The sequence below is a fragment of the Giraffa tippelskirchi genome, chromosome 4, assembly GCF_054371585.1.
Source record: "Giraffa tippelskirchi isolate mGirTip1 chromosome 4, T2T-mGirTip1v1.2.pri, whole genome shotgun sequence".
Classification (NCBI taxonomy): Eukaryota; Metazoa; Chordata; class Mammalia; order Artiodactyla; family Giraffidae; genus Giraffa; species Giraffa tippelskirchi.
Window position 1 is genome coordinate 64,183,046 of NC_137278.1, and position 9,339 is coordinate 64,192,384.

Consider the following 9,339-nt stretch of genomic DNA (forward strand, 5'->3'; position numbering starts at 1 on the left):
TACTTAATATATTTGAAAGAAAAAAAATGTTTTGTTCCCTAATTTGTTGCAACATCTGAAAGTTCATGAGGTTATGACCCCTCTTTAAGAAAGCATCTCCCACCACCTGCAAATACCCCAGGAAAAGCAGTTGGAAACAATAAAACACGTGCTAGTTAACTGTTACCAGGGAAACGGTTCTGGTTCACCAATCCGAGCGCCTGCGCTTCCCAGTGGCTTTGTCTGAGGGAGACATGCGCCAGCTGTTAGTGAATAACCATTGTTGTAGATCATCAGGAAATCACAGTCAGCAGGCAACCCAGCCCCACTGGAAGTTTATTTCTCATATTTGTTCATCACCAGGGTAATCTTCCACCTTTAAAACATCCCCTTAGGCTGTGTTAACTAAATAACGCCCTGCACTAACAGGATCACTTAAAGGAGGCAAGTTGCCAAATGGTCTTTTTTCGCAGTTTTTTCACAGTGAACCGATTGCTAACTTTGATTCCAGTTGCATCACCCTCCTGCCCTTTTCACTTTTCAGGGCGAATATCTGAAGCGAGTGCTGCTTTGGGTGCTGCCTTCTTGCTGACTGGCTGCTCAGATACATACAGGCACCCACACACACCCAACAACCACCACCACTAAGAGTTTTCAGAAATAGTTGCCTTACTCCATCCTGGAGAGAGCAGCACCAGTGACAAATGAGAGATTCTGCAGAGGAAGTTGGGGTTGCCATCAGCGGAGGGTCTGAGAGGATAAAACTCTTAGATTCCTGCCTCTCCAATACACACACTTAAAACCAGAAGAGCCTCCACTTTACCAATTTATATTTTTAAGTAAATTTGTAGATGTTCTTTGAAACAAGATGGTACTTGTTTTTTTTTTAAGTTTAAAAGTTAATGAGCTCAAAACCCATATAAGCATCAGACTCATCCTGAAAAAGAGAGACTTCTAGACTTCCGGTTGCTCATTTGGCATGTAAGGAGCTCAGAAGTGAAGTCACCATCCTAACAGGAAATCAAAGCTGAGTAAACTGAAAGATCCACAAGTTTTTTTAGATTCCTCAGAGAAGAGAGTTCAGAGCACATTGCACTCCCCCCAAATTGGATAGACAAGTGAATTGAAAGAGTCACAACTTTCTGGAGTAGAAACCCAAGAGAGAAACCTCCACGGGAACTAGTGCCAATGTAGGAAAACCTCAAATGCAACTGGTGAATTGCAGTGACTGAGTGTGGACAAGTCTGAGAGGAAAGCACTGGAAGGACTCAGTCATAGAAGGGCCCCCACACTTTTGTGAGATTTACCTCCAGGAGCTCAATCAAGTCCCAACAGTATACACTGGAGAAAAATCTTGTGATTCCAACAGGGCCAGGGTAAAAAATACCATTTTCAAATATGCCAGAGCATTCTGTTCTTCTGAACAAGGCCTGCCCTCAGGCAAAACTGTTTATCAGAGTCTAACCTATAGGGGTTTTGTCAGAGCCCACTGGCTTAGGGGAAGGAAGATATCCAACTCCAGCTCCCTCTAGCCATCTTGTCCCACCTAAGGTGCGAGGGTTGGGAGACTGAGAAACATTGGTGAAATCCACAGTTCAGGGGAACAGGTTCATCAACAACTGAGATCTATTTATAACACTGTAGAACTTTCCCTCAAAATCTTACCCCCATCTTCCTAAAGACCTATTTACCACAGTTTCTGAGTGCATCATACCTAACTTTCAACAAAAAACGACAAAGTGTACTAAACAGCAAAAAACATAGTTTGAAATTATCATACCATAAACTGAGAAAAAGAAAAACCATGATAAGGTCTTTACTAGGAAAAGTGGACGATGTTTAGGAACAGATGGTTAATGTAAGCAGAGAGATGGGAGTTTTAAGAAAGATCAAGAAGAAACTCTAGAGGTCAAAAAAATACTGTAACAAATGAAGAATGTCTTTGATAGGGTAATTAGTAGACTGGACACAAAAGAGGAAAGAATCTCTCAGAGCTTGAGAATATGACAGTAGAAACTTCCAAAACTGAAATACAAAGAGAAAAAATTCCCAGAACATCTAAGAATATGGGATGACTACAAAAGATGTAATGTATGTGTAATGGGAGTACCAAATGTAGAAGAAAGGAACAGAGCAATATTTGAGGAAACAGTGATGGAATATTTCCCCAAAATTAATATAAGGCATCAAAACACAGATGTAGGAAATTCAGAGAACATTAAGCAGGACAAATGCAAAATAAAACAAAACTACTAGGAATATCATATTCAAAATTCAGAAAATCAATGATAATCTCAGAAAAAGTCAAGAAAAATATCACCTTACCTATAAAAAAAAAAGGACAATAATTACATTAGGCTTATCTAGAAGCCATGCAAGCAAGAAAAGAATGGACTGAAATGTTTACAGAGTTGAGAGTAAAAAAAAACACCAACCTGGAATTCTACACCTTTTGAAATTATCTTTCAAAAGTTAAGGAGAAATAAGACCTTCTCAGGCAGACAAAAATTGAGGAAATTTGCTGCCAGTATGTGCCTTAAATATTAAAAGTTCTTCAGAGAGAAGGAAATTGATATAAGCCAGAAACTATGATCTAAATAAAGAAAAAGAAAGTATCAGAAAATGGATAAGGTAAATAAGAACTTTTATTTTCATTTTTCTTAATTGATCTAACAGATAAAAGTTGTTCAAAATAATCACAACATATTAAATTATATATGTATATGTGTGATATATATCTAGATAGGTATAGCTATATGCTTATGATGCTTATGTATAAGTGAAATGAATTACAACAATGATACAAGGGTTTTCCCTGATAGCTCAGTTGTTAAAGAATCCACCTGCAATCCAGGAGACCCAGGTTCAATTCCTGGGTCTGAAAGATCCGCTGGAGAAGGGATAGGCTACCCACTCCAGTATTCTTGGGCTTCCCTTGTGGCTCAGCTGGTAAAGAATCTGCCTGCAATGCAGAAGCCCTGAGTTCAATCCCTGGGATGGGAGGATCCCCTGGAGAAGGGAAAGGCTACCCACTCCAGTATTCTGGCCTAGAGAATTGCACGGACTGAATAGTCCATGGAGTCGCAAAGAGTCGGACACAGCTGAGCGACTTTCACACACATACACATACAATGGATAGTGTGGATGAACTAGGGATATTTTATTATTACAAAGTACTTATACTACCTGTGAAATGGAATAGTATTATTTAAAAGTAAACTTGGATTAGTTGTAAATATATATTGTAAACTCTAGAGAAACTATGAAAAAAATGTTTAATGTATAATCAATATGCTAGGAAAGGAAAAATAAAGGAATTATGTAAAATGCTGAACTGAATCTAAAAAAATGCAGAAAAATTATGAAAGACAAAAACAGGAGGAGCAAAGGCAACAAATAAAAAGCAATAGCAAATATGGTAGATATTAATTCATCAATAATCACTTTAAAAGTCAATGTTCTAAATACATCAATTAAAAGACAGACTGTCAGAGTGTATCAAAAAATAAGACCCAACTCTATATTGTCTATAAGAAATCCACTTTTAAAAAACTTTTTATTTTGTATTGGGGTATAGCCAATTAAGAACGTGATAGTTTCAGGTAAACAGCAAAGGGACTCTGTCATACATATGCATGTATTCATTCTCCCCCAAACTCCCCTCCCATCCATGCTGCCACATAACATTGAGCAGAATTTCATCTGCTTTATTAGATCTTTGTTGGATATTTAAAGAAATATGCTTTAATATAAAAATACTAAAAGTCAAGGGATGGAGGAAAACATACCATGCTAACACTAACCAAAAGAAAGTGGAACTATATTAATTTCAGACAGAGCAGACTTGAGAGCAAGAAAAGTTATTAGGGTTAAAGAGGGATGTTATCGCAGCACTGTTTATAATAGCCAGGACATGAAAGCAGCCTAGATGCCCATCACCAGACGAATGGATAAGGAAGCTGTGGTACATATACACAATGGAATATTACACAGCCATTAAAAGGAATACATTCGAATCAGTTCTAATGAGGTGGATGAAACTGGAGCCTATTATACAGAGTGAAGTAAGCCAGAAAGAAAAACACCAATACAGTATACTAACTCATATATATGGTATTTAGTTAATCGGTAGAGATAACCCTGTATGTGAGACATCAAAAGAGACACAGATAAATAGAACAGTATTATGTACTCTATGGGAGAGGGCGAGGGCGGGATGATATGGGAGAATGGCATGGAAGCATGTAAATTTTCATATGTGAAACGAATCGCCAGTCCAGGTTTGATCCATGATACAGGGTACTTGGGGCTGGTGCACCGGGATGACCTGGAGGGATGGGGTGGGGAGGGAGGTGGGAGAGGGGTTCTGGAAGGGGATAACATGTACACCCATGGTGGATTCATGTCAATGTATGGCAAAACAAATACAATATTGTAAAGTTAAAAAATAGATAAATAAACTAATTTAAAAAATAATAAAAAAAATAAAGAGTGATGTTAGATAAGGATAAAGAGATTAATTCTCTAAGTAGACATAACAATCCTTAACATTTGTGCACCTAATAACAGAGTATTAAAATATATGAGCAGAAACTGATAGAACTGCATGGAGCAACTGATGAATCCACTATTTTAGTTGGAGATGTTAATACCCCTCTCTCAGAAATGGACAGATCCAGTAGCCAGAAAAATAAGTTAGAACATAGTTAAACATAATAGCACCATCAATGAACTGGAAATAGTTGCCATCTAGAAGCTACTTTATCCAACAACTACACATTCTTCTCAAGCTCACATTCACCTAGACAGACCATATTATGAGCCATAAAATACACCTAACAGATTTAAAACAATAGAAATATGCTCTCAGACCACAGTGGAATTAAAATCAATAACAGATAACTGGAAAAATCACAGAATACATGGAAATTAACACACTTCTTGATAATACATGGGTCAAAGAAGAAATCTCAAGAAATTTTAATTTTGAACTAAACTTATCAAAATGTGTGGGATGCAGTGAAAGCAGTTCTTACAGAGAAATCTATAGCATTGAATGCATATATTAGAGAAGGAGAAAGCTCTAAATTCAATCATCTAAGTTTCCACCACAGGAAACTAGATCAAGAAAAACAAATTAAATCCAAAATAAGCAGAAGAATAGAAATAATAAAAAAAAAATTAGAGCAGAAATGAACAAAATTGAAAACAAGAAATCAAATAAAAAGTCAACAAAACCAAAAGCTTATTCTTTGAAAAGATCAATAAAATCAATAAGCTTCTAAGAAGGCTAACAAAGAAACAAAAGAGAGAAAAGACACAAATTACTATTATCAGAAATGAAAGAAGGGACACTGTATGAACATTAAAAGGATAATAAAAGAATGCTGTGAACAACTCTATGCCAACAAATTTGATAACCCCTAGATGAAATGGACCAATTCCTTAAAAGATATAAGCTTCCAAAACTCACACAAGATTAAATAGACAATCTGAATGGCCTAATCTATTAAAGAAATTGGAAACATTTTCTAATTCAATCCACAAGGCAAGCATTACTTTAATACCAAAACCAGACAAAGAAAATAAAATAGACCAATATCTCTTACCAATATGAGTGCAAAAATCTCACCAAAATATAAGAAGATCAAATGAACAATATATAAAAGGAGTTATATACCATGACCAAATGGGATTTATCCTAGCAATGTGAGGCTAGTTCAACATTCAAAGAATGATGTCATTCATCATATCAACAAAGTAAAGAAAAAAATCACATGATTATATTAATTAATGCAGAAAAGCATTTGATAAAGTCTAATCCCTATTCATGATAAAAATTCTTAGCAAACTAGGAGTAGAGAGGAGTTGCAACTCTATTTTTAAAAATCTATAAAAAACCTACAGCTATATTATACTTAATGGTGATAAATTTGAAGTTTTCATGCTAAGTTCAAAAATAGGACAAGGATGTCCCCTTTCACTACTCTTTTCAACATTGTATTGGAAGTTCTAGGTAATTCAATAAGGCAAGGAAAAGAAAGAAGTACACAGAGTGGGAAGGAAGAAATAAAAATATTTGCTTGCATATGACACGATTGTTTACATAGAAAACCTGAAAGAACTGACAAAATAACTCCTAGAACTAATAAACAATTCCAACAAGATTGAAGGATACAAGATTAATATGAAAAGTCACATTCCTATACACCAGCAATGAACAAGTGACATTGGATATTAAAAACACATTGTCACTTACATTAGAACTCCCCAGATGTGAAATACTTAGGCATAAATCAAGAAAAGATGTTCAAGAACTGATGAGAAAAACTACAAAACTCTGATGAAAGATTGATTAATATTGTCAAGATGTTCTGCTTTCCCAATTTGACCTGTAGATTCAACATAATGCCATTCAAATCCCAGCAGATACTGAAAAAAGATTCAAAAGTTTATATGAAGAGGCAAAAGACTCAGATTAGTAGAATCAATATTGAAGGAGAAGAACAACGTCAGGGGACTGACACTACCTAACTCCAAGACTTACTATAAAGCTACAGTAGTCAATACAGTGTGGTATTGGTGAAAAGAGAGACAATAGAAAAATGGAATAGAATAGAGAGCCCAGAAATAGACTCACTTAAATACAGTCAACTGATCTTTGACAAAGGATCAAGGGTAATACAATGCAGCAAAGATAGGCTTTTCCACAAATGGTGATGGAAAAACTGGACATCCACATACAAAACAAACTAATCTAGATACAAATTTATACCCCTCACAAAATTTAACAGAAAATGGACCACAGACCTAAATGTAAAATGCATAACTGTAGAAGTCCTAGCAGGTAACATAGTAAAAAACCTTGAGACTCACAGTGACTTTTAAGACACAACACCAAAGTCATAATCCATGAAAGAAATAATGGACGAATTTGACTTTGTTAAAATTAAAAACATCTGCTCTTCAACAGACAATGTCAAGGGAATGAGAAGACAAACCACAGACTGGGAGAAAATATTTGTAAAAGATACATCAGATAAAGGAATGTTATTCAAAGTATGCAAAGGACTCTTGAAACAAGAAGAAAACAACCAGATTTAAAAAGGGGTAAGAGACTTGAACAGACACCTCACCAAGGAGGAAGATATACAAATGGAAAGTAAGCATATGAAAAGTTGTTCACCATCATATGTCATTAGGCAATTGAAATTAAAATGCGAGACCTGTACGTACCTATTAGAATGGCTGGAATCCAAAGCGCTGACAACCCTAAATACTGATAAGGATGTGTAGCAACAGGGACATTGTGGGAATGCAAAATGGCGTATCCACTCTGAAAGACAATTTGGCAGTTTGTTAGAAAACTGAATATATTCCTACCATATAGCCCAGCAGTCAAACTCCTCTCTATTTGCCAAAATTAATTGGAAGCTTTTATTCACACAAAACCCTGTGTGTGGTTTATAGCAGCTTTATAGTTGTCAAAACTTGGAAGCAAACATTCAGTAGGTGTATGGATAAATTGTGGTACAGCCTAACACTGGGATATTATTCAGTGCCAAAAAGAAATGAGCTATCAGGCCATGAAAAGACATGGAGGAGATGTAAAGACAGACTATATTAAGCAGGGAAACAAGCAAATCTGCAAAGGTTACATACTGTTTCCAACCTTATGACTTTCTGGAAAAGACAAAACTATGGAGATAATGGAAAGATCAGAGGTTGGAGAGCTGCTGCTGCTGCTGCTGCTAAGTCGCTTCAGTCGTGTCTGACTCTGTGCGACCCCACAGATGGAAGCCCATCAGGCTCCGCTGTCCCTGGGATTCTCCAGGCAAGAATACTGGAGTGGGTTGCCATTTAGAGGGAGGGATAAATAGTCAGTACATAGGCAGTAAAACTATTCTGTGTAATACTATAGTGATGGGTATATGTCATCAGATAGTTGCCAAAACCCACAGAACACCAAGAATGACCCCCTAATGTAAGCCATGAACTTTGTTCAATAGTGATGTGTCAGTGTCAGCTCATTGATTGTAACAAATGTATCACTACTGTGTATCATGTCCATAGTAGGGGAGGTTGTAGGTATATGGGAATAGGGAGTATATGGGAGCTCTCTGTACTTTTCATTCAAGTTTGTTATGAACCTAAAATGCTTCTTAAAATAAAGTTTATTAATTTGTTTAAAAGAGAGCCTTCTCGAATTCACATCTTGGAAGTTCAGGTTCAGGTTTGGGTATGGAAATCTGTTTCATAACTTCCAGAATGATTCTGATGTACACAGTTAGGGTTGAGAACCACTGGGTAGATCTTGGCCTCCTGATCTTTCAGAATGTAACTGTACTGTTCAATTTTTTTAGACCTTTAATCTCTGGTAGGCTTAGTCTTATAAACTCATCTGTACTGATATGTTAATATCAGATATTGCTTACATCTCAGGCTTCCCTTGTGGCTCAGCTGGTAAAGAATCTGCCTGCAATGCGGGAGACCTGGGTTTGATCCCTGGGTTGGGAAGATCCCCTGGAGAAGGGAAAGGCTACTGACTCCACATGTCAAATGTTTGCATTTATAAAGGGGTCTCTCTCTGTGTAAATGCTGAAACTAATGGGAGCCCTGTATTATAGGCCGGCTGTCTTAAAAGAGCCTAGTCATTGAGCTAAAATGATGTTGCTTTTCCACAGCTCAGTTCCATCCATGCCTTTCCATGGAGCAAAGAAACAAACAAGATATCAACAATCAGGGGCATGGCAACTTGATTCCATCATTCACAAGTTCAATTTCCTTCAAAAGAACAAGTGATACTGTTAACCAGGCCCTGCAAGCACATATAAAACCAACAGCATGATTGGAAAAGAGAAAATGAAAAATGGCCTAAGAAACCTTATCTTTCTCCCATAACCAAGCATACTAGTCCCACCCTTTGGAGCTCAGATGAACAGAATGAAGATCGTGGAGTTCCTAACACTAGCCCTTTCTTTCTACATAACCCAGAATGATGTAGCCCTCTATTTAAAAGGCAGTAAAAAGGATGCAAATGTTCTCCGTTGAAGCCCAGATGTTTTCTATCTTTCTAAGCTCCAATTATTTCACCACATTATTTAGCTCCACTCACATCAGATCAAGGCCACCTGTTACATCCTCTGAACACTTGTGATTTAATGTTAAGTTTGCATTTATGGTTTATCTAGAACAGTCAGAATGCAACTGAGAGGATGCTTTTAAAGTCATCTTGGGGCCAAAGGATGTGTATATGGCAGATTAACAGATGATTAAGACACTGTGTTATGTAGTGTAAACAAAATCAAACCTAATTTTGTGATTCATTATTATGTAAATTTGGATATAAGCCAGGACTAG

The 9,339-nt window shown here is 36.7% G+C and overlaps 1 long non-coding RNA gene across 1 annotated transcript; it reads left to right on the forward strand.

Annotated features, from left to right (window-relative positions):
• Window positions 1-202: 202 nt before the first annotated feature.
• Window positions 203-9,021, forward strand: LOC145545329 (uncharacterized). Its single transcript, XR_014082005.1, has 2 exons — window positions 203-2,610; window positions 8,664-9,021. It is a non-coding gene; the product is annotated as an uncharacterized LOC145545329 (long non-coding RNA).
• Window positions 9,022-9,339: the final 318 nt, after the last annotated feature.